At 44.6% G+C, this 25,993-nt stretch overlaps 1 protein-coding gene across 1 annotated transcript in view; it reads right to left on the reverse strand.

The window, feature by feature from the left end:
• Positions 1 to 22,462, reverse strand: part of LOC132222877 (zinc finger protein 883-like) — a 105,621-nt gene extending 83,159 nt beyond the window's left edge. The window contains exon 1 of the mRNA XM_059678215.1: positions 22,402 to 22,462. The gene's annotated coding sequence lies outside the window, so the exon portion shown is untranslated. The remainder of the gene's footprint in view (positions 1 to 22,401) is intronic.
• Positions 22,463 to 25,993: the final 3,531 nt, after the last annotated feature.

The following is a 25,993-nucleotide window of genomic DNA, read 5'->3' on the forward strand; positions in this document are numbered from 1 at the left end:
TAGATTACTCAGACACACGTTTCTGTGAAAGAGAGGCTAAGGAGCTGCTTGGCTATAGGCACCAAGAAGCCGTGTTCAATTGCCTTCTTAGACTTTTATTGTAACAACAGCCTGAACTAAAATTAACCTCTAGATACAGTCAGCAGGGTAAGTATCCTTGAGAAAGCACTTACTTCTACACAGTCGGGTCTAAAGACTAAACAGAGAGACTCCAGTAAAATACCCAGGGGCTACTGTGCCTGGTGGCAGTGGACCCCAAATTCTCATAGGGACCCTTTTAGATTCATCACCTTCCTTGAGAATTAGTTCTGTTTGGAAAAGTCAAGGTAGGGGCTGCCGCCTTCAACAAGGTTCCCCTAAGAGGCCCCCGGCCTTTTGGAGAATCCTCTTTATAGACTTTCCAACCAAGTCCCGTGCTTCCCTACATTCCCCGACATGCATTCCTTCACAAGGATCCTGGATCATCTAGATCCTCCACCAATGCACATAATCTTTCGCAAACATTTCCATTCCACACTCTATATTCCCTGTCAGTCATCAGAGTCTTCCCCAATTCCCCACCTTGCTACAGCCTGGGGTTCTATGAACTGACCCTGTGCTTAATCCATCCCTAGAGCCTGAGATGCGACCTCCAGAGGGACACCAGGTGTCTGTAAGAGAAGGTGAAGAAGGGGTTCACCTGGGGGATCGGGGAGAAGAATATATTCACTTTCCCATTGGCTGCACAGACTCAGAGAGAAACATTCAGATAACACAAGCACAGAAACACACAGTTACAGAACACCCGCAGCCTCTGCTGGGCACTCAGGTGCCGGGCTTATGTCCAGGCTCCAGGCTCACACAGACCCACACAGTAGACATGGGCAATACCTTGAAGGGGAACACACACACACACACACACACACACACAGAAACAAACAATTGTGGCCACCCAGACAGTGCCACAGGATACACACAATGGACATTCCTCCATATGCTGGCAGGAAACCCTATCATCAATCCTGTCCCAATACACAATCTCTGTGCCCCGCCAACCTCACATCCCATAATCTATTGTCCCTCAGAGTTCAAGGTCCATCACCTCACTTCAGGAGCAGGGGTCTTCTCTGAACTGGCCAAAATTAAGGATGGGGGACATCACCTGCAATACACCCCTCCACCCAATGTGCTGAGACCAAGGCTCAACTTCTGGAAATGCTTGTATTGCAGAATGTTCTTGCCATTGAATAAAACAAAGCACCGTTACCTGGAGAATCCATGGTATCTCCAGGACTGGCTGGGTGGTGGTATTTCTAATAAAATTAAAGTGGAAAATTACACATAAATGCAAAAGTAGAGAGATTCAAACAATGCCTGTGGGGCCCAGGGGTGTGTGTGGGCTGGCTGGAGGCAGGCGAACTGATTTCAGGGCCTCAAGTATCAGGGGCTGCTCCTGAATATCTAGGAGGAATCTGGGCTCCTCAACCACTAAAATACAAAACACCTCAGTCTCAACTCCTGGATGGATGGGGCAGAGACCACAAGGGGCATGTCCAGGCCCAGAACTTTTTCCAGCCCCTTAGGTTTTAAGTCTCAGGGAGCACTGGTATCTTGATTCCCTGTGGGTGACTGTGCAGCTCAGTCCCAGTTCCCCACCCTCCTCACTGACAGCAGGGGCCCCTCCCCTCCCGTTCTCCCCCTCACTGTGTGCTCTGCCCTTATGAGAACCTTGCTGGCAGCTGGTCTGTGATGGTGTTCACATGTGTTGACTCATCTGGTAAAAAAAAAACAACACCACACACATATATTGATTAGAGATAGTATGGGGTGGGGGGGGGAGAGAAACACCCATTTGTTTTATACATTAATTTTATACATTCATTGTTTGATTCTTGCATGGGCCCTGAGTGAGAATGGAACCTTCAACTTTGGCATTATTGAGATGATCCTTTAAACAACTGAGCTCTCTGGCCATGGCCAATTTTATCGGGGGTTTTAAATAAAATAAGTCACTAAAGTATCTGAGAATAGATAGATACCAGAACTACCATGACGGCAGATAGTGATAAAAGGCTGGGGTAGGATTCATGAAGTTTCATAACTGTTTTCTTTACATGGACACTAGAGGTCTGGTGCAAAAAATTCGTTCATGGGTAGGGTTCCTAGGCCTGGCCAGTGATCAGCGCTGATCAGGCCTTCAGGCTGCCACCTGGGGCCTTCCTTTATTCTGTGCCGACCCCTGGTGGTCAGTGCATGTCATAGTGAGCAATCAAACTCCATCTCCCTGATGAATTCCCAAGGGGGCACTTTGCATATGAGACTTTTAGATATATACTAGAGGCCTGTTGCATGAAGAGATTTGCGCAATAGGCCTTCCCTTCCCTTGGCTGCTGGCACCAGTTTGCCTTTGGCACCCGGGACCCAGGCCTTTGCTCTGGCTGGGCTCTGGCCGGAGCTGGCCCTGGAGCCAGCAGGCTTCACTGCTCCGGCCTTGGGGGCGTCAGGCTTCGCTGCTCTGGCCTTGGGGGCGTCAGGCTTCACTGCTCCGGCCTTGGGGGCGTCAGGCTTCGCTGCTCTGGCCTTGGGGGCGTCAGGCTTCACTGCTCCAGCCTTGGGGGCGTCAGGCTTCACTGCTCCGGCCTTGGGGGCGTCAGGCTTCACTGCTCCGGCCTTGGGGGCGTCAGGCTTCACTGCTCTGGCCTTGGGGGCGTCAGGCTTCGCTGCTCCGGCCTTGGGGGCATCAGGCTTCGCTGCTCCGGCCTTGGGGGCGTCAGGCTTCACTGCTCTGGCCTTGGGGGCGTCAGGCTTCGCTGCTCTGGCCTTGGGGGCGTCAGGCTTCACTGCTCCGGCCTTGGGGGCGTCAGGCTTCACTGCTCTGGCCTTGGGGGCGTCAGGCTTCGCTGCTCTGGCCTCGGGGCCGTCAGGCTTCACTGCTCTGGCCTTGGGGGCGTCAGGCTTCACTGCTCCGGCCTTGGGGGCGTCAGGCTTCACTGCTCTGGCCTTGGGGGCGTCAGGCTTCACTGCTCCGGCCTTGGGGGCGTCAGGCTTCACTGCTCCGGCCTCGGGGCCGTCAGGCTTCGCTGCTCTGGCCTTGGGGCCGTCAGGCTTCACTGCTCTGGCCTCGGGGGCGTCAGGCTTCACTGCTCTGGCCTTGGGGGCGTCAGGCTTCACTGCTCCGGCCTTGGGGGCGTCAGGCTTCACTGCTCCGGCCTTGGGGGCGTCAGGCTTCACTGCTCCGGCCTTGGGGGCGCCAGGCTTCACTGCTCCAGCCCCGGGGCCATCAGGCTTCGCTCTACCGCTTGGAGCCGATGTATGCAAAATAACTGCCATCTTTTTTTGAGTTAATTTGCATACTCTCCTGATTGGCTGGTTAGCGTAGTGAAGGTACAGTCAATTCACATGTTTTTCTATTATTAGTTAAGACTAGAGGCCCAGTGCACGAATTTGTGCACAGGTGGGATCCAGCCTGCAGGGGAGAGGCTTGGGAGGTTGGCTGCTGGCCCTGCCCCTGATTGAGGCTGGGCTGGTCAGGTGGGGGAGGACCAGAGTGCTGATCAGGGCCAAGGCCAGCTGAAGGAAGGGCCACAGGAGGTTGGCTAGCTGGTCTCATCCCCATAGGGCTGGTTGGCTGGCCTCAGTGCGCTTTAGCAACTGGTCATTCTGGTCGTTCAGGTTGTTCCGATCGCTTGGCTTTTATATATATGGATAGATATTTGAAATAAACTATTACAAAGGTAGATTATGTCCTTGCAGCAGTAATTTCATATGCCAGTTAGGAAGCACTGAAAAGTGGAGGAGGATTTTGTTTCAGGGAGGCAGGCATATATGGAAACATAAAAGTGCTTGTTAAAAAATGTGTTTTATCCCAGCTGATATTAATCATGGTTGAGTACAACTTATGAACCAAGAAGTCAGGGTTAGATTCTGGTCAGGGCACAAGCCATGATTGCAGGCTTTACAAACAGTGTGGGGCATGCAGGAGGCAGCTGATCAATGATTCTCATCACTGATGTTTCTATCTCTCTCTCCCTTATTCTCTGAATCAATAAAAACATATTTTTAATATATATGTTAAAACGTATGCTTTAAATTAATTACAATTGTATCAAACTTAAAAATATTTAACACTTGCCACTTCCCAATAATTCAGCTGTTTTATTATAAACTAGAGGCCAGGTGTATGACATTCATGCAACCCAGGGGGGGGAAGGGTTGTCCTTCAGCCTGGCCTGCACCCTTTCACAGTCGGACATCCTTAGTGCTGCTGCGGTGGCAGGAGAGGCTCCTGCCACAACCGTTACACTTGCCAGCCTTCAGCCCAGCTTCTGGCTGAGTAGCACTCCCTCTGTGGGAGTGCACTAACCACCAGGGGGCAGCTCCTGCATTGAGCGTCTGTCCCCTGGTGGTCAGTGTGCATCATAGCGACCAGTTGTTCCACTGCTCGGTCGATTTGCACATTACCCTTTTATTATATAGCATTTTCTTGAGCACATATATTGCTACTTTATTAGTATGTTGAAAATAAAATATAACGATGTACTACTGAAATATCTTATCATGTCCATGTCCAATGCCATTGTTCTGGCAGTTTGAACCTGGTGATGATGAAAGTATTTACACCAGGGAAATTGACAAATACTACAAACCTAGACTTCACTTAATGTATTACTAAATGCTTAGACTTAAATAATACTGGTGGGGAATGTTAACAATGCAGATTAAACTTATAAGTGTATGTTACAAGTGGCTATAAATTGTCCATAGGATAAAAATTGAGAAAAACAATTTTCTTTCTAGAATTGAAAACTAATGCTTCCATATGTCAAAGAAGTCACTTGAGTCATTGAGGAAGGAGAGAAACTCAAACACATGTCTTAGATCAGTGATGGTGAACCTATGACGCGCGTGTCAGAGGTGACACGTGAACTCATTTTTTTGGTTGATTTTTCTTTGTTAAGTGGCATTTAAATATATAAAATAAATATCAAAAATATAAGTCTTTGTTTTACTATGGTTGCAAATATCAAAAAATTTCTATATGTGACACGGCACCAGCGTTAAGTTAGGGTTTTTCAAAATGCTGACATGTCGAGCTCAAAAGGTTCGCCATCACTGTCTTAGATGCTGCACTGTCCTCCTATTGGTAAGAATAATAAATTAACTTAAAAAATAGGCAAAAGATCCTGAGCAGACATTTTAGCAAAGGAGATAAAGACAGTGTAAATTAAAGCAAGAAAAAATGCTCACCATCAAAGATTCTTAGGGAAATGTTATCAAAACAAAAACAAGTTAATAGTATACTCATTTACTGGCCTACTATTTTAAAAAATACCGTCATATGTGCTGGCAGGGTAATATAAAAGCTGGAATTTTCATTACTGTGGGTGGGTAGGAAGGCAAAGAGAATGACCATTTTAGATCACAGATCTGCATATCTTAAAATGTAACACATTCACTGACACTGCAACAGTTAGATAAATAAAACATACACCTGTAGGAAGAACTGAATGCAATATTCCCAGTTTTATTTATAAAACCCCAAATGTGGAAATAACTGAAACCATATACAGATCAATGGATAAAGTGGTTATCCATAGAATACAACATTATTAGCAATAAAAATTAAAATTAGCTATTTACCTAAACATTACTGTTGAATCTAAAAATACCTGTGTAGCATGAAGGAAGCCAGTGTTTGTTAAAAATTATACACCTTATAGTGCCTATAAAATTATGGAAAATATGAACTAATCTATTGTAAAAGGAGGTAAATCAATGGCTGCATGGAGAACTGGAGAATCCGAAAGATTATAAAAGGGCAAGAGGTAAATACAGGGTGTGCAAAGGTAGGTTTATAGTTGTTGGTATTGAAAATAATACAACAGTTAATAAATAATAATAAAAGTATAAAGTCTCCATGGCTACTGTTTCTTATTTTTTTGAGCATCATCACGTTCACTGAAAGGTCATTGGTTTGATTCCAGATCAGGTCACATGTGTGCCTGGGTCTGCAGTAGTGGGCATGCAGGAGGCAGAAGATTGATGTTTCCCTCCTTCTGAATCTTCTCTCTAAAAATCAGTAAAAATAAAATTTTAAATATATAAAACTAGAGGCCCGGTGCACGAAATTCCTGACCAGGTAGGGTGCCTAGGCCTGGCCGGCAATCAGGGCTGATCGGGGCCTTCCTTCCCTGGCTGCTGGTTGCTGGCTAGAGCCTTCCTTTCTCAGCTTCCAGCTGCTGGCCAGGGCCTTCCTTCATTCCATGCTGCCTCCTGGTGGTCAGTGCCCATCATAGCAAGCGATCGAACTCCTGGTCTCCCGTTCAAACTCCCAAGGGGACACTTTGCATATTAGCCTTTTATATAAATAGATAGTTATTTAAAATAAGAAAACAAATTCTGTGTTTTGCATACTCACAACTATAAGCATACTTTTGCCCCACCATGGGTACAGGTAACAGAGAAGCATATTTTACATGTGATGATTTCTGAGCTTTATCCATATGTTCAACCTCACCAAATAGTGCACATTAGAAAAGTGCTTTTCATTGCATGTCAGTTATACATATACCTAAGTAAAGCATTAAAATGTGGTTCCACATAAAAACATAGATATCCCTCTGTTGTTAGAAAATTAAAATGGCAACTCTATATAGACATGACCATCTCTCTCATTTCCTGAGAGAATCATTGTTGCCTCAGTGGCAGCAAATATTGTCAAAAAGTGAAGACTACTGCCATCAGAATGATCAGGAATGCTGAATTGTCAAAAACACATAATCTGGGACTAATCATACGATTATCCTTCCTCTAGCTTTGAGTTCTTGCCTGTTGTGATAACCTTGAGGTGAACACCACACAGCAGTGGTTGTCAACCTTCCTAATGCTGCGACCCTTTAATACAGTTCCTCATGTTGTGGTGACACCCAACCATAAAATTATTTTTGTTGCTACTTTATAACTGTAATTTTTCTACTGTTATGAATCATAATGTAAATATCTGATATGCGGGATGTATTTAGGCAACCCCTATGAAAGGGTCGCTCGACCCCTAAAGGGGTCGCAACCCACAGGTTGAGAACCGCTGCCATCGAGGGACCCAGGAAATCCCCAAAACCATGAGATTCTTTTCTTTTCTTTTTTTTAAAAATATATTTTATTGATTTTTTACAGAGAGGAAGGGAGAGAGATAGAGAGTTAGAAACATCAATGAGAGAGAAACATCGATCAGCTGCCTCCTGCACATCTCCTACTGGGGATATGCCCGCAACCCAGGTACATGCCCTTGACCGGAATCGAACCTGGGACCTTTCAGTCCGCAGGCCGACGTTCTATCCACTGAGCCAAACCGGTTTCGGCCATGAGATTCTTTTCACAACCAATCACTTCAGCTACACAAAGAACAAACAAGCTTCAGGACTGTGTCATTTGTGGATAATGTTCAGAAGAGGCAATTTTCATCCAATATACTGCCGTCCCTTCCACTCACTATGAAAACAGTGTTTGTCCCAATATTACTTGCACGTCACAGTGCTACAACAAATGAAACCAGCCTAAGAAATTTCACACATCATGGCACAGGGCTCTTTCGCAGTATTTAAGACATACTGTGAACGGAGAATATAATTCATATTGTTCACAGAAGCACAACAAAGGACTCTTCTTCTGGGTGATCATTGACCTCACCAATAATACAGGCACCAGGCTAAAAAATTAGAACCAAAAACTCATGCAGATTTTCGTTAAAGGACTTGGTCAGCAATACAAAATATACCAATATTGGACAAATAGTGATTTCTTGCCATTATTATGTGCCTTCCAAAGCTCAGAAAGTTTGGGACCCCACCATATCTGTTCCCCTCTGCGTGTGACAGATCACAACTATCCTTTCAAATCATCCCATGCAGTGAATATAACCCACAAAATTAAAGGTACAAAAGCAAAAAAACACCTTTACTAAAAGATCATAAACCTGAACAGAGGACAGCAAGCAGTTTGTAGGTTGGTGAATTAGAACCTAAAACTCCTCAGAGGATAATGTTAGAAAAATTATAGAAGCACAAAAAAGGACTCCTTTTCTGAGGGACCACTGACCTCACCAACATTAGAGGCACCAGGCTGCAAATTAGAACCACAAAGTTACGCAAACTTTCTTTCATTGCCTTGGTCAAAGGTATAATATAAGCCAATATTGGACAGAGTGATTTTTCTGACATTATTATACGCTTTCCAAAGAACAGACAGTTTGGGACCCCACCATATCTGTGATGATAGATCACAATATTCGTATCAAATCATCCAGAGTGACATTTTTTAAAAAATTAAAGCTACGAAAGAAAAATCATCTTTACTAAATATCATAAACCAGAATTAGAGGACACTAAGCAATTTTCAGGTTGGTGAATTATAAAGTAAAACAATTCATAAAAGCATAATGTGAGACCCACAATGTCCCTGAAAGTGGTAGCACTCCTTAGCTTAGGATATGTAGTCTGGACAAACCCTGGGTCACATGCATTCCCTAGTCAGAGAGAAAGGAATGAAGATCCTGTCAAGAGCTCGGAGTAATCTGAATTTTCCCAAGCACAAGTGAGAACACAGAATACATTTCCCCTGAGCACACAGGGTTTGTGACTGATGCACACTCTTCAGGTCAGCCAGGTGGTAGAGGTGAAATCTCTTCAGCCACACATGCTCACTGTGACATCAATCGGGTGTTAGATCTGGGCATGTTAGCAAGTGCAATACAGCGCCTTCAAGCCGCACTTGTACCTGAAACTTATGAGGAATCTAACAGAGTGTATGTTCCATTAAAAGGGGTTTAAATTTAGGGAAATAGGTCCCAAAGAGTTGCCTTCAGTGTTGTTATTCTAAGTGAGAAAAATAAAAATATTCCCTGCACATTTAACACATCTCTCCAGTGTGAACTTTCAGGTGTTTAATAAGGTTAGATTTTTGGCTAAAAGTTTCCCACATTCAGTACACTCATATGGCTTCTCTCCAGTGTGAACTCTCAGATGTACAGTGAGGTGAGCCCTTTGCCGAAAGGACATCCCACATTCTCTACATTCATATGGCTTTTCTCCACTGTGAACTCTGTGGTGTTCTTCAAGGTAAGACTTATCACTAAAGAACTTCCCACAGTCATAACACTCATATGGCTTGTCACCACTGTGAACTCTCAGGTGTTTAATAAGGTTAGATTTTTGGCTAAAAGACTTCGCACATTCAGTACACTCATATGGCTTCTCTCCAGTGTGAACTCTAAGGTGTGCAGTGAGATGAGCCCTTTGCCGAAAGGACATCCCACATTCTCTACATTCATATGGCTTTTCTCCACTGTGAACTCTGTGGTGTTCTTCAAGGTAAGACTTATCACTGAAGAACTTCCCACAATCATAACACTCATATGGCTTGTCACCACTGTGAACTCTCAGGTGTTTAATAAGGTTAGATTTTTGGCTAAAAGACTTCCCACATTCAGTACACTCATATGGCTTCTCTCCAGTGTGAACTCTGAGATGTCCAGTGAGGTGACTCCTTTGACTAAAGGACATCCCACATTCTCTACACTCATACAGCTTTTCACGAGTGTGAACTCTCTTATGTCCAATGAGGTTAAAGATTCGTCTAAAAACCTTCTTACATTTGTTACACCCATAAAGAAGTTCTCCAGAACAGACACCCTGAATCTGAACAACTTTCAGGTCGTTGCTGCCAGCGTTTTCACATTCACCCCCCTGATGAAGACTTTTTCCATCAAGAAATTCCTGGGAGAGAAACCAAGATGGCGGCATAGGTAAACACCGGAGTTTGCTGCCTCGAACAACCACTTCACAAATACAACTAAAAGACAGAACGGACATCATCCAGAACCACAGGAAGGCTGGCTGAGTGTAAGTTCTACAACTAGGAGGAAAGAGTAAAACATACCGAGACTCAGAGGAGGTGCATTGCTGAAGTAAAATACTAAGGTGTGGAGGGCATGCGGAGCGGGCTGGCGGCTGAGGGCGTGGTTGTTGTTTTCAATTGGGAGGGAGTCTCAGACTCTGAGCTCCAGCTCCGGGAGAGTCTCTAAGGACCCAGACTTAAACGGGAGAAGTGGGACTGTCTGGCATCGCTCAGAACCCTAGGGCAACTTTCTCTCCGTGGGGCTTGCAGCAATTCCTGGGACACTGAGAAGCAGAGCCTCTGAGGGCAAGACTGAGAGCAGCCATAATTGCTAACCCTGCCCTGTTGATCCCGTGGGACCCACCCCGCCCAAGCCCTGCAGGGAGACTTTTGCTGGATAGCCTCAGGCAAAGGTTAGATTAGCACCTCCCTAGAGATCCAGGAGCCAGGAAGCCCAGAGGTCAGAGTGGGACCATCCAGTTTTCAGCTCTGTGGAATCGTAAAAGACACACTCAAGGGGAAGACTCAGTGAGCACCAAAGCCCCATTGAAGCAAATCTAGCCCCAGAGGGGTGTCTCCAGCACAGAAGTTCTCTCACTGCAGACACAGCTGATTCTCACAGCCAATTGGCCTGGAGGTCAATTCCTCACAGTGATAACTACAACAATCAAGGCTTAATTACAACAAGACTGTGCACAAAGCCCACAAGGGGGTGCACCAAGAGTGTCTACCTCAGGTAATTGGGACACTTAGCACAGAAAGGAACTCTATAGACACGGCAAAGCATAAAAAATGCCGAGACAAAGAAACAGGACACAAACGACAGAATTGGAGGAAAGCAAACTACTGGATATAGAGTTCAAAACCACACTTTTAAGGTCTTTAAAGAACTGTCTAAAAGCCGCCGATAAACTTAATAAGGCCCTCGAAAAGACTGGTGAGACCGCCGATAAATGTAGTGAGATCTTCAAGAAGACTGGTGAGACCGCCGATAAATGTAATGAGATCCTCAAGAAATCTAATGAGACCCTCGATGTTGTGATAAAGGACCAACTAGAAATTAAGCATACACTGACTGAAATAAAGAACATTATACAGACTCCCAACAACAGACCAGAGGATCGCAAGAATCAAGTCAATGATTTGAAATACGAAGAAACAAAAAACACCCAACCGGAAAAGCAAAATGAAAAAAGAATCCAAAAATACGAAGATAGTGCAAGGAGCCTCTGGGACAGCTTCAAGCGTACCAACATCCGAATTATAGGGGTGCCAGAAGAAGAGAGAGAGCAAGATATTGAACACCTATTTGAAGAAATAATGACAGAAAATTTCCCCTACCTGGTCAAAGAAATAGACTTACAAGTCCAGGAAGCACAGAGAACCCCAAACAAAAAGAATCCAAAGAGGACCACACCAAGACACATCATAATTAAAATGCCAAGAGCAAAAGACAAAGAGAGAATCCTAAAAGCAGCAAGAGAAAGAAAACCAGTTACCTACAAGGGAGTACCCATACGACTGTCAGCTGATTTCTCAACAGAAACTTTGCAGGGCAGAAGGGAGTGGCAAGAAATATTCAAAGTGATGAATACCAAGAACCTACAACCAAGACTACTTTATCCAGCAAAACTATAATTCAGCAGTGAAGGCCAGATAAAGATCTTCACAGATAAGAAAAAGCTAAAGGAGTTCATCACAACCAAACCAGTAATATATGAAATGCTGAAAGGTATCCTTTAAGAAGAGGAAGAAGAAGAAAAAGGTAAAGATACAAATTATGAACAACAGAAAAGAACCAAGATGGCGGCATAGGTTAACGCCGGAGATTGCTGCCCTCGAACAACTACTTCAAAAGTGAAACTAAAAGATGGAACGGACATCACCCAGAACCACAGGAATGCTGGCTAAGTAGAAGTCCTACAACTAGGAGGAAAGAGAAACGCATACGGACACTCAGAGGAGGCGCAGTGCTGAAGTCAAATTCTGAGGTGCGGAGTGCGCGGAGCGGGCTGGCGGCGGAGGGCGCGGTTGTTGTTTTCAATTGGGAGGGAGTCGCAGACTCTGAGCTCCAGATACAGGCGAGTCTTTAAGGACCCAGACTCAAACGGGAGAAGCGGGACTGTCTGGCTTCGGTCAGAGCGAGTGCAGCTTTCTCTCCGAGCTTTGCAGCGGGTGCTGGGACTCAGAGAGGCAGAGCCCCTGGGGACAGGACTGAGAGCCGCCATAACTGCTCTCTCCGGCCCACCCTGTTGATCCTGTGCAACCCGCCCCGCCCAAGCCCTGCACAGAGGCATTTGCCGGATAGCCTCAGGCAAAGGCTAGATTAGCACCTCCCTAGAGGACAGAAGTTCTCTCACTGCTGACACAGCTGATTCTCATAGCCACTTGGCCTGGAGGTCAAACCCTCCCTGGTATTAGCTACAATAATCAAGGTTTAACTATAAGACTGTGAACAAAGACCACTAGGGGGTGCACCAAGGAAGCATAACAAAATGCGGAGACAAAGAAACAGGACAAAATTGTCAATGGAAGATATAGAGTTCAGAAACACACTTTTAAGGTCTCTCAAGAACTGTTTAGAAGCCGCCGATAAACTTAATGAGATCTACAAGAAAACTAATGAGACCCTCAATGTTATATTGGGGAACCAACTAGAAATTAAGCATACATGGACTGAAATAACGAATATTATACAGACTCACAGCAGACCAGAGGAGCGCAAGAATCAAGTCAATGATTTGAAATGCGAGGAAGCAAAAAACACCCAACCGGAAAAGCAAAATGAAAAAAGAATCCAAAAATGCGAGGATAGTGTAAGGAGCCTCTGGGACAGCTTCAAGCGTACCAACATCAGAATTATAGGGGTGCCAGAAGATGAGAGAGAGCAAGATATTGAAAACCTATTTGAAGAAATAATGACAGAAAACTTCCCCCACCTGGTGAAAGAAATGGACTTACAGGTCCAAGAAGCACAGAGAACCCCAAACAAAAGGAATCCAAAGAGGACCACACCAAGACACATCATAATTAAAATGCCAAGAGCAAAAGACAAAGAGAGAATCTTAAAAACAGCAAGAGAAAGAAACTCAGTTACCTACAAGAGAATACCCATACGACTGTCATCTGATTTCTCAACAGAAACTTTGCAGGCCAGAAGGGAATGGCAAGAAATATTCAAAGTGATGAATGCCAAGAACCTACAACCAAGATTACTTTATCCAGCAAAGCTATCATTCAGAATTGAAGGTCAGATAAAGAGCTTCACAGATAAGGAAAAGCTAAAGGAGTTCATCACCACCAAACCAGGATTATATGAAATGCTGAAAGGTATCCTTTAAGAAGAGGAAGAGGAAGAAAAAGGTAAAGATACAAATTATGAACAACAAATATGCATCTATCAACAAGTGAATCTAAGAATCAAGTGAATAAATAATCTGATGAACAGAATGAACTGGGGATTATAATAGAATCAGGGACATAGAAAGGGAATTGACTGACTATTCTTGGGGGGGAAAGGGGTGTGGGAGATGCGGGAAGAGACTGGACAAAAATCGTGCACCTATGGATGAGGACAGTGGGTGGGGAGTGAGGGCGGAGGGTGGGGCGGGAACTGGGAGGAGGGGAGTTATGGGGGGGGGGGAAAGAGGAACAAATGTAATAATCTGAACAATAAAGATTTAATTAAAAAAAAGATACAAATTATGAACAACAAATACACATCTATTAACAAATGAATCTAAAAATCAAGGGAATAAATAATTTGATGAACAGTATGAACTGGCAATTGTAATAGAATCAGGGACATAGAAAGGGAATTTACTATTCTTGGGGTGGGGAGAAGGGGTGTGGGGTGAGGGAAGAGATTGGACAATAAGCGTGCACCTATGGATGAGGACATTGGGTAGGGAGTGAGGGCGGAGGGTGGGGTGGGAACTGGGTGGAGGGGAGTTATGGTGGGAAAAAAGAGTAACTAATGTAATAATCTGAAAAACAAAGATTTAATTAAAAAAAAAAAAAGAAATTCCTGGGAAATCCCACTGCCACAGTGTAGTTCCTAAGGGTTGAGAGTGGCCTGGTGTTGGGGAATCTCTGAGTTCTATTGAAAGTATTCTCCAACCTTCCTGTTGGTTGAAGGCACCGAAGGTAAGTAGAAGCTGCACCTGTTCACAAAGGAGGCCCTGTCCATAGCTTGTTTCCAGGGCTCCTCTCCACATTCATTCCTCCGTTGCTGGTGAGGGTTTGCAGTGAAACTGACGTCTCCAACACATGTGTCACTACAGATGGCTTTCTGCTCAAAGTATTCTGCATGTGACTCAGTCAGGTGCTAAATATGTTGTAACACAGAGAAACACCGCTTACATAGAAGGGTCTTCTGGGTGGCTGGAGCTGTCTTAGAAGCCCTGACCTGTGACTCTCCTTATATAGATACACTTTGACCAGAACAGGCCTCCTTATCACCCATGTTATGCCAACAACCTGAAAAGTGAGAAAAGGTGAGGAAATGAATGTTGAATGTGGAGACAGGGGGAATTCCAATTGCAAAGGTGTGTTAAATATCACAGTTGGTACATGCAATTGTCTGAAAATAAGAGATGTGCAGGAAGGATTAATAAGAGGCTCTTGTAACTTTCTGGGCTAATGAAGATCACAAAACAGAAAGGCCTCGCCAGAAATATGACACAAAAATGGCAAGCACCACATGGATTAGAATATGGAGCTCCGGCTAATCCTTCAACTAACAGCATTCAGCAGGGCTTATTGACTGGGGAAGGGGGCAAGCTGAGCAAGAGGTTGGTTCCGTCTTACTCCAAGTAAAATTCAAGAAAGGAGTAGCTGGTTTCGAGGACTAATTACCACATATGTGCATCACATAACACGTGTGCACGTCAATGTTGCAGATGACTGCAGAGGCACCAGTGCAGAGAAACAGGGGATGAAGAGGTGAGCAGTCATCACTGGGCCAGAGCTACACAGATTGCTATAGTATTCAGGAAAGAGAATATTACAAACAATTGAATGAAAGCCTTAAAAGAACAGCCATAGTTCATGTAAGTGAAGACCATAACATGACCCAGGTTGCCACAAAGAACCGTTACCCAGAGAAAGAGTACAGAAGTTGAAGCCATGCATATGGACACTGTCAGCCTCCCATGAAGAGAAAGTGCAAGCTGGGACCTATGAAGGTCACTGCAAGACTCCTGACTCTCTGTTTCCTCTACTTTTTGAGGTAACAGGTGTTAGGGATGTTCATGGAGTCCTTTGTTCAGGGCTCTCCATCCAGCTCATCTGTTGGGGACCGTCATGCTGCTGGCAAAGTCTAAGCTGACCAGAGGACATGGCAAAGCCCTGGACTCTACCCTATGTCGATCCTGGAAGGTTTTAAGGTGGAAACTCAGGAAAGGTTTAAGGCTTAAAGAGTTTGCAGCAAAGTGGAATTAGACAAGGCTTGACCGAGGCACGACCTCGGTGGCTAAAAGTGCAGTTACTAAAACATAACCTGATTGTCATAGTAACTGTCAAACATAGATGGATCTAGGCAAAGCTTGCCCAGTCTTGCCCAGCCTGTAACAATCTGCTACTTCCCTATAATGGGCCAAGTCCTAGCAGTGATCTATGAAGCATGACCAGTCACAGCTTAGCTATAAAACAGTGTGTGTAAAGAATAAAGTTGCTGGTGCCTTGTGCCAGTCCTCCCAACCCCGTCTCATGGTCTCTTGTATTTCATCCCATGCCACCTCTACCCGTCGGACCCTCTCCAAGGTGCAGGTCACCGCAGATTGGCGCCTGAACTGGGACTTGAAGGTGGGCTTCGTGAGGACCCCAGAGTTGCCGGCGAAGTCAGAAGTCTCAGTGTTAAGTGAGTTTTCCTGGGGAAATTTGGTTCTAATTAATTGGGAGTAAAAATGGGGCAATTAGAGACCAATGAGTGCTCTCTGTATGCGCAGATGTTAAAGAACATGCTGCAGGCAAGAGGGGCTTGTGTAACAACTTCACAGCTAGAGCGTTTTTTAGATTTTGTGCAGGAAGTCTGCCCGTCGTTCCCTGAGAGAGGGATGGTAAATATAGGAGTTTGGCAGAAGGTCAGACAAAGATTACGTGATTTTCATTCTGCAACTCCCACTCAAACACCGGTTAATGCATTTTTCTTATGGAATTTAATACGGGATTGTTTAAATCCCAGGCATGACCATAATCAACCATCTCTTAAGCCAGAAAAGAAGAAGAGAAATATTAAAAATTGCATAAGGAAGGAAGCACCTGCTCTTAATAATCTGAGAAATACTAGCTGTAAAGGAGTAAAGTTTCTAAGAATAAGGAATTATAAGAAAAAAAAGAGAACTATTAAAAAGAAATTAATCAAATAGTACAGGCCAGTAAGCCAAATGTAATAATTAATATCTCTTAATAATTATAAAAATATATAATCTTTAAATCATATATACACATATATATTTAATAATCTTTCAAGTTAAATTTCAAAACTATAACCAAGAAATGACTTTGGGACATTTCATGGGCCCTGAAATGTTTTCAAAAGTCTATTCTCTTAAAGAATTTTTTAATAAAGCCAATTTAATATACTTAAAATCACATAAAAAGCTTTATTAAATAAAAAATTAATAAATATATATATTTTAAGTTTTTGCCTCTAAGAAAGGGCAAAACAAGTTATTTCATTTAAAATTTCTTAAAATATAGCAATAAATTTTAAGATATAATTTAAAATAACAAAAGCTCCTTGCTACTACATTTTAAATTAGGCTAGAGATAGGCAGTATTTACACCTCGTAAATCAGACATAAAACTTTACTAAATTTACTAACTTTATTAATAAAGATACCTACCATAAAAAGCCAGTATCTTTATAAGCAATTAAATCCTAGTAAAATAAATTCTTCACTCATATTACTAGAATCCCCAAGAACAAAGCATAGTTAAAAGGGCACATCGTTCCCTAAAAAATCAAAAAGAAGGGGGAGTTAGGGGGTCCGTACTCTCCTCACCAAATATTACAACATTCACTATTTACTTTAAATTTTTTAAATCTGGACGCGCAGGGTTTGTCTGCTGCAGATCGACAATAGACCATGGGAGCCCATCGGGCTGCCTTAGTAAAATAGAAAGATCCTAACAGTATGGAGTTGCTAACTTGGGGAAGAGGGTATACTTGTGCTTAAGTTCCAGATGCAGACCCCAGTGACCGAGTTTGCAATCGGAGCTCTGAGGAAGAGGCAGAACACGCTCCAGTGGAGGTGTCCTTGGCAGACCCTTCAGACGGAGATGGCCCCTCCTCACCTAGGTCTCTTTGAAGAGGCTGGATGCCGAAGCTCAAAGCATTCACTCGGAACTCTTCCTAGGGATTGATTTTGGCTTTGATTGCCTTAACTGGAGTTTTGCCAGTGACTTTGGCTGAGGTTCACTAGACTCATAATTGATCCACCAAACTTCACTCCGCAGACTTGGACTAATCCTGATCCTCCTTTAACTACCAACAACTTGGACTATACTCAAGGGACTTGGGTGAGGCCTAATGGACATTTGGGGGACTCTCATTTTCAAGCATTGTTTAACCAGACCATCACCTTGAATGTACCTACTGTTCCTCTGTATATTCCTTAATAGCTTTTATTATGTCTACTATGGTAATTATTTCTTCTGCTATAACATCAGGATTTGCTTTAAAAGATCTCTATCCTTACAGCCCAACAAGTAGATAGTAGGTTACACAACCTGACCTCCAACTAGGAAATGGGGCAAAATTAATTAATGAATACCTTAGTAACGGGATATTATTGATTAATTATAGTTTTATACTAGGGGCCCGGTGCACGAAATTCGTGCACTGGGTGTGTGTGTGGGGGAGTGTCCCTCAGCCCAGCCTGCCCCCTCTCACATACTGGGAGCCCTCAGGCGTTGACCCCCATCACCCTCCAATCGCAGGATCGGCCCCTTGCCCAGGCCTGACGCCTCTGGCCTAGGCGTCCGGCCCAGGGGGCGGGGACCTGCAGTGGCACCGGGGGGCATCGCGATCGCGCGGGCTCCGCCCCTGCCCCTGCAGGATGCCTCTGGCTGAGGTGTCCGGCCTGGGCAGCGGGGACCCACAGCTGCAGCGGCCCCGCGATCGTGGGCTCCGCTTTAGGCCCAGGCAAGGGACCCCTAGCTCCTGGGACTGCCAGCTTCGACTGTGCCCAGCTCCCATCGCTGGCTCCAACCCTACTTCCTGCTATCACTGGCCAGGGCGGAAAAGGCACCTGATTCTCCGATCATGGCTGGGGGGCAGGGCAAATGTGGCCCCAGGGCCGCCTTTGCCCTGCCCCCCAGCTCTTAGCTCTCCCCTGGGTTTCCAATCACTGTCAGTGGCAGGGGGCTTCTTCCTGCTTTCCCTTTCACCTCCCTGCATTGTGCCTACATATGCAAATTAACCGCCATCTTGTTGGCAGTTAACTGCCAATCTTAGTTGGCAGTTAACTGCCAATCTTAGTTGGCAGTTAATTTGCATATAGCCCTGATTAGCCAATGAAAAGTGTATCGTCGTACGCCAATTACCATTTTTCTCTTTTATTAGTGTTGATAATTCACTTATGTTTTAATAACGGCACTTAGTAACAATAATTGATTATATAACTTTAAAATTACATGAGAAAATTATGGCTATATCTAATGCTAAATCTCCTTTGCTTCCACCCTCAGAGGTGGCCAAGCAAATCTTTGACACCCTCGAAGGGTGGTTTTCTCATTTTCATGGTTTGTCTCTGCTATGGAGTGCTGCAATGACAATTAGCGTAATATTAATTATTCTTTGTTTCTTGCCACTCGGCATCCGAATCCTCGGAGCCAGCTTGCGAGCTATCCAGACCTCCATCCATGAGCTTCGACTAAAAAACAAAGAAGGGGGAGATGTTGGAGACCGTCATGCTGCTGGCAAAGTCTAAGCTGACCAGAGGACATGGCAAAGCCCTGGACTCTACCCTATGTCGATCCTGGAAGGTTTTAAGGTGGAAACTCAGGAAAGGTTTAAGGCTTAAAGAGTTTGCAGCAAAGTGGAATTAGACAAGGCTTGACCGAGGCACAACCTCGGTGGCTAAAAGTGCAGTTACTAAAACATAACCTGATTGTCATGGTAACTGTCAAACATAGATGGATCTAGGCAAAGCTTGCCCAGTCTTGCCCAGCCTGTAACAATCTGCTACTTCCCTATAATGGGCCAAGTCCTAGCAGTGATCTATGAAGCATGACCAGTCACAGCTTAGCTATAAAACAGTGTGTGTAAAGAATAAAGTTGCTGGTGCCTTGTGCCAGTCCCCCCAACCCCGTCTCATGGTCTCTTGTATTTCATCCCACGCCACCTCTACCCTTCAGACCCTCTCCAAGGTGCGGGTCACCGCACTCATCCCTGGCAGCCACAGCACATTTGACAAGGCAGTGGGGAAAATTAGCACAGGCCATGTTCCCACTGTGGGAGAGAGAAAGCTTTGCCTGAGGAATAAAGGAAGAGAGGTCATCACCTCAGGACACTGGGAGAACATCAAGGTCTTACCTACAGATGACACAAGTGCAAACACTTCCAGCATCACATCACAGTACAGAAGTCTCTGAGCCTCATCAAGGAGCCCCCATTCCTCCTGAGAGAAGACAATGGCCACGTCCTCAAAGTTCATATCCCATCATAATGGGGACAGTACAGCCCAAGATCAGCTTCACTCCTAATATTCGTAGTCTGTCATACTCCCCACCCTCCACATCCATCTGCTCTGTCCACTCCACACATCAGAGAAAATACCAGGCCTTCATCCCATGAAAGCCATTGTCTTCTTATATTCCTACTGACATTTTGTCTTCCCACTATAATAAAGGCAGATAAGACACCTGAGCTATGGACTCCTGTGTACACCACACTGACTTTTAACAACAGAGTGGGTGTCAAAACCATAGGTTAAAGAGAGATGCTGGCCATAAAGATAGTGTGAGTGATTTGATACTGGTCTTGTCAGGCAATCCCCTCATATTTTTTCTCAAAGACGCCAAATACATGGCATGACACTGCACCCTCTTGACACCAATCCCAAGGTACTGAGGCCATGGTTTTGCACTACCTGTTGCACAGAGTTCTTCTCTCACACAGCTTCATTCTCAGAAGCACAACTTCAAAGGTAATGCAAATTTGCTGTGGTGAGGACAAATTGTTTCCTAATCACTTTTTTCCAAAATTATAGTTCACCACATCCATAATCTTTTACCCCTGACCCTTCTCCCTTACCCATTCCAGTGGAGATTTTGAAGCCTGGGTAATACTGATGTAGGCTATCTCATTCCTATCAATTTATGTGTCACCCCCAACAACAAAAGGCAGGTAGTTTGTTAAATGGCACCTAAGCTCTGTACCTAGAATGTAGCACCAAAACACCCCTCTTTACAGGCAATCACCCTAAAAGTCACTGTATTGAATCATCCAGACCCCACCAGAAATGGACTCTCTCGTCATTCACTCTTGTCAATGTCAGGGTGCTATGGACATCAATTCACATTCCCCCTTCAAGTGCACATCACTCTTTTCCATACGTGGCTTACAGCTGCACTCCCTCAGCCCCAGCCCCCACAGAGCTCTCCTTGGCCTCTGAGTTAACTCAGCATTTGTTGTCCAGAGAATGCTTGCGAACATCTCTCACTTAACCACAACTCATTGCCACACCCGATGGCATTCGGACCATGCCCAGTGAGTTTCACAGATGACCACTGAAGCCTCTAAGCTAATCCACAAGACTGTCTGCAACTCACCAAAAGCAGGCCACACCAAGGGTCACAACAAAATCCTGGTGAGTGTTTAGAGAAGTTAATATGTACCAGCCCTAGTCTCACTTTGTTGGAATAACTCTTCAGCCTCTAAATAATATGAGGTCCACTCATCTTTTAAAGGCCCTGGCCACTGCAAAATTATTACCTCTCCCCCACATTCTACATGACAACTTCTATCTCTCTGCTGTGTCGTGATACCCACCTTCCACTGTGGCCCCAGCAAGAAACTAGACCTCAGGCTCACACTGTCCCCTCTGAGCTACTACTACTGTTACCAACCTGACCATGATTTCCTATATATTTTTTAAAATATATTTTTATTGATTTCAGAGAGGGAGAAGGAGAGAGAGATAGAAACATCAATGATGAGAGAGAATCACTGATTGGCTGCCTCCTGCATGCTCTATACTGGGGATCAAGCCTGCAACCTGGGCATGTGTCCTTGACCACAACTGAACCTGGGAGCCTTCAGTCCACAGGCCGATGTTCCATCCACTGAGCGAAACCGGCCAGGGCTCCTATATTCAAGTGATCTACAGTCCTGGCTGTTGTGTCTCACTTGGTTGAGTACAGACCAGTGATGGCGAACCTATGACACGCGTGTAAGAGGTAACACGCGAACTCATTTTTTTGGTTGATTTTTCTTTGTTAAATGGCATTTAAATATATAAAATATCAAAAATATAAACCTTTGATTTACTATAGTTGCAAATACCAAAAAATTTCTATATGTGACATGGCACCAGAGTTAAGCTGGGTTTTTCAAAATGCTGACACACTGAGCTCAAAAGGTTCGCCATCACTGGTATAGACCCATGCGCTGGTGAAGTCATATGTCTTGGTTATAGGCTACATCCACAATAGGGATTGTGCAGGCTGTAACCAATCCTTGTTTCTTGCTTATCAGCGTTTCTCTGTCCCTCTCCCTCTCCTTTCCTTTCTATATCGAAAATTTACACACATATATATATATTTAAGTATCTGCTGGTTCCTAAATCAGCTCACTCTTCCCTACAAGCCTTTGCACAATCTGTAACCAATGCCCTGCAGGACCTACCACTCATTACACTGGTTGCTAAATACAAGGTCCACTACATGAAGCCCTAGTCATGACCTTAGGAGTCTGGGCTTAGTGTCTGTTCACAGTCCCCAGGTCCAAGGGATACAAGAGCAGCGGGACAGCCCCAGGACACAACTATCTCAGAGGCCACAAGAGTGTGAAGCCCTGAAATTATCTTCACCGTCCAGTACACCGAACTCATTCTGCATTTGTAGGAATTCCTGTAAAGAAAATGGTCTGTTGAGAGCCTGGCAAACACCGCCAGGATCTATGGGCTCAGGCTGCTCAGTGCCCTTGCCCAGCCCACAGGCCAGGTGCCCTCCAGATGCCTGTGTTACCTCAGAGCTCAGTCCTCAGTACTCACTCTTGCCAGTTACCTCACCATTGACAGGACTTCACCTTCCTGTCTTCTGTCTTCTAGTCTGTCCTTTCTGTGAGCAATGTCAGGAAAAGTTAGAATCTTACCCCACAAAATGTCCCTCCTTTTTTCACAACCATCTATGCTCCCAGTGTTCTGAGAGTGAAAGTAAACCTCCTCGTGCAAAACCTACACCCCATCTCTTTATTGCCTTTAGACCCAAAACAGGCCCGGGTTTTCCTAATCCTCCTGCCTCAGCCCGTCCCCGTGTCCTTAAAAGTGGCATCACACCCTGTGCCACCCAGGAGAGACTCACTGTTCTGGATGTGGCTTCCTGAGCGGCAGGACCTGAGAAGCGCCTGTCCCCAAGGCTGGGGGTTAAATGGGGTCAGGCTGCGGGGACGCTGTGGGCAGAGAGGAGTCCCGGAGGCACGGAGGCCCCACTCCCAGCCTGTTGGTGCTCAACCAGCCTCAGACACACCCCGCACAGCAAGGACGCTGCCTCCTATGCCTCCTCCTACTCACATCCAGTGGGCTGAAACCTGTGAGTCCTTGAACTGAAGAGGTCAAAATGCCCGCCAGGAGGAGGAAGGTGCAAGTCCCGCCCTAATGGGATGCACTGACACCAAAAATACCCGTTAGCTCCGCCCACATAGGCCCATTCCTTTCTGGGTAATGTAGTTTTCTCAAAAGCAAAGGGAAGGGCTAGCATCCGGGCGAATGACACTAGTGAATAAAGGTGATGTGGTTCAGCAAGTGGCCCTGGGGAAAGATAAGATGGGGCCAGAGGCCTGGTTAACTGGAACAGACTGGCAGATCTCCCAGGAGCGGGGCCTGGGGAGGACTGGGAGAGATCCCCCAAAGAATATATGCACAGGGGAAAATGGGAGACATCTGTAACACTAGCAACAATAAATACATTGTTTTTTCAATTTCTAAATAATATAGCGCAGCTGCTGTGACTCAATGGCTGAGCGGCAACCTATGAACCAGGAGGTCATGGTTCTATTCCTGGTCAGGGAATATACGCGGGCTGTAGGTTCAATTCTCAGATAGGGGTGAGGTACGTGCAGGAGGCACCTTATAAGTGATTCTCTCTCATCATTGATGTTTCTATCTCCCCTTCTCCCTCCCTCTCTCTAAAATCAATAAAATTATATTTTTAAAGTATAATCATATATGCATAGCCCAAGGACATAGACAATAATGTGGTGAGGGCCTAGAAGCAATGGGGGCAGGGTAGAGGGAGGCAAATGGGATGGAGATGGGGGAAATTGGGAACATCTGTAATAGAGTCAATAATCAATAATAAAAAGAATAGTTTGCCACATGGCATGGTTCAGTGCTTGGACGTGGACCCATGAACCATGAGATCACTGGTTTGATTCCAGGTCAGGCACATGCCCAGGTTGGAGAGCTCATCCCGGCAGGGGGCATGCATGAGGCAACTGATCAATGATTCTCTCTCATCATTGATGTTTCTCCATCTCACTCACTCTCTAAAACAGCAATAAGAACATTTAAAAAATAATAGTGTTAAGATTGATTTGATTCAACAACTCCAAAGTGAAGAGGCACTTTTCATCTAAATCACTGCAATCTTTCACACTCACTATGAACGCAATGTTTCTGTCATACTGGTGCTAACATTTAAACCTCAGATTCATACAAAAAATGACACCAGAGCCCAGTTGATAGAGCATCAACCTGCCGACTGAAGGGTCACAGGTTCAATTCTGGTCAGGGTCACACGCCCGGATTGCAGCTTTGAAGCCCACTAGGGGGCATGCAGAAGGCAGCCAATCAATGATTCTCTCTCATCATTAATTTTTCTATCTCTCTCTCCCTCTCCCTACCTCTCTGAAATCAATTAAAAAAAATAGATATAAAGAATGACACCAGTGTATGAAATTTCATACATCACAGGACATGGCTCCTTTAGTGTATGTGGGGATAATTCCCGTAAACATTGTTGAGAATTATGTAATACTTATTGTGACCAGACACTATAATTAATATTGTGCACAGAAACACCTCAGGTGGGTGGGTATCATCCAGTGCATTGAAACGTCCTGGTTCAATTCCAGGTCGGTGCAAAGCCACACCTGTGGCCCCAGTAGGGAGTGTGCAGGAGGCAGCTCATGTATTTTTATATATCTATCTCCCCCTTCCCAACTCTTTTCCTAAAAAAATAAAATAAAGGTATTTTTTTAAAGCACAAGTGCTGCGGTTTGTGTACTCATAACTCAAAGACCACTTATGCCACACCTTGAATATAGTGACAGATAAAATTATTTCACCTGTGATGTTTCACAGCTTAATTGTAGGTAAAGGCTCAGAAATAACACACGTTAGAAAAGTGTGCTTTCTTGCATATCAGTGCTCATTTCCTGGGAGGAACAGCTTTGCCTCAGTGGCAGAAAATGTTGGCAAGCAGTGAAGACTACTGCCATGGAATTCATAGGAATGCCACAAGAGAGAGTGTGGATTTATGTTCAGAAGAGACACTTTCCATATAATTTACTGCAGTCTCTCTCATCACTATGAATACAGTGTTTCTGTCTCAATGGTAGGTTAACCTCAGAGTCTTACAACAAATGTTACAAGATTATGAAATTTCGTGCTTCATGGCACTTGGCTTCTTTGCAGTACATGGGGAGGAGTTCCCCTAAACATTGATAAGATTTAAGTAATACATACTGTGAACAAAGAACATAATTCATATTGTTCACGGAAGGGGAGCAAAGGCCTCCCCTTATGGGTGATCATTGACCCCACTCATAACCAAGGTACCAGGATATAAATTAATACCACAAAGGTATGCAATCTATCTTTCAACACCTTGGACAGCAATGCAAAATAAGCCAGTTTTGGATGAAGAATGATTTTCTGCCGGCATATTCTCCTTTCCAAAGCACTGAAGCTTTAATGTCCCCACATATACATGCTGACAAATCACAACAGTGCTTTCAAAACATTGCAGGCAGTGAATAGAACCATCACAATTAAAGGTTCAACAGGAAAAACACCTTTAACAAAATATCATAAACCTGAGCCAGAGATGTTCAGATCGGTGAAATAGAACCTAAGCCAATCATCACAACATACTGTGAGAATCACGAACTCCCTGAAAGAGGTACCACTTCTTTTCTGAGGATGGGTGTACTGAAAAAACCATGGACCAGGCACATTCCATAGTCAGAGAGAAAGGAATGAAGATCCTGCCAAGAGTTCAGAGTATTTAGTATTTATTCAAGCTCAAGGGAGCACACAGGGATTGTGACTGATTCACACTTTTCAGTTGAGCCAGGTGGCAGAGGTGAAATCACTTCAGCCACAATCACACATAGGGACATCAATCGAATAGAGGGCCTGGACAGAATAGTAAGTTCAAGTAGCTCCTTAAAGACTCACTTGTACCTGAAACTTATGAGGAATCTAGCAGAGTGTCTGTCCTGATCAAAAGGGATCATATTAAGGCAACTGTGTATCATAGAGTCTCTTTCAGTGTTGTTATTCTGAGTAAGAAAAATGGAACATTCCCTTCACATTTATGGCTTTTCTCCAGTGTGAAGTCGCAGGTGTCTCATAAGGCTATATTTTTGGCTAAAAGATTTCCCACAATCTGTCCACTCATAAGGCTTTTCCCCAGAGTGAACTGGCTTGTGGATAAGGAGGTGACTATTTTGCAAAAAAGACTTCCCACATTCACTACACACGTAAGGCTTTTCTCCACTGTGAACTCTCTTATGGATAAGGAGCTGACAATTTTCACTAAAGCAATTCCCACATTCACAACATTCATAAGGTTTTTCTCCAGTGTGAAATCTCTTGTGGCTAAGAAGGGAATTATAGTAGGGAAAAGACTTCCAAATTTCACCACATTCAAAAGGTTTTTCTCCAGTGTG

The sequence above is a fragment of the Myotis daubentonii genome, chromosome 21 (genome assembly GCF_963259705.1).
Source record: "Myotis daubentonii chromosome 21, mMyoDau2.1, whole genome shotgun sequence".
Taxonomy (NCBI): Eukaryota; Metazoa; Chordata; class Mammalia; order Chiroptera; family Vespertilionidae; genus Myotis; species Myotis daubentonii.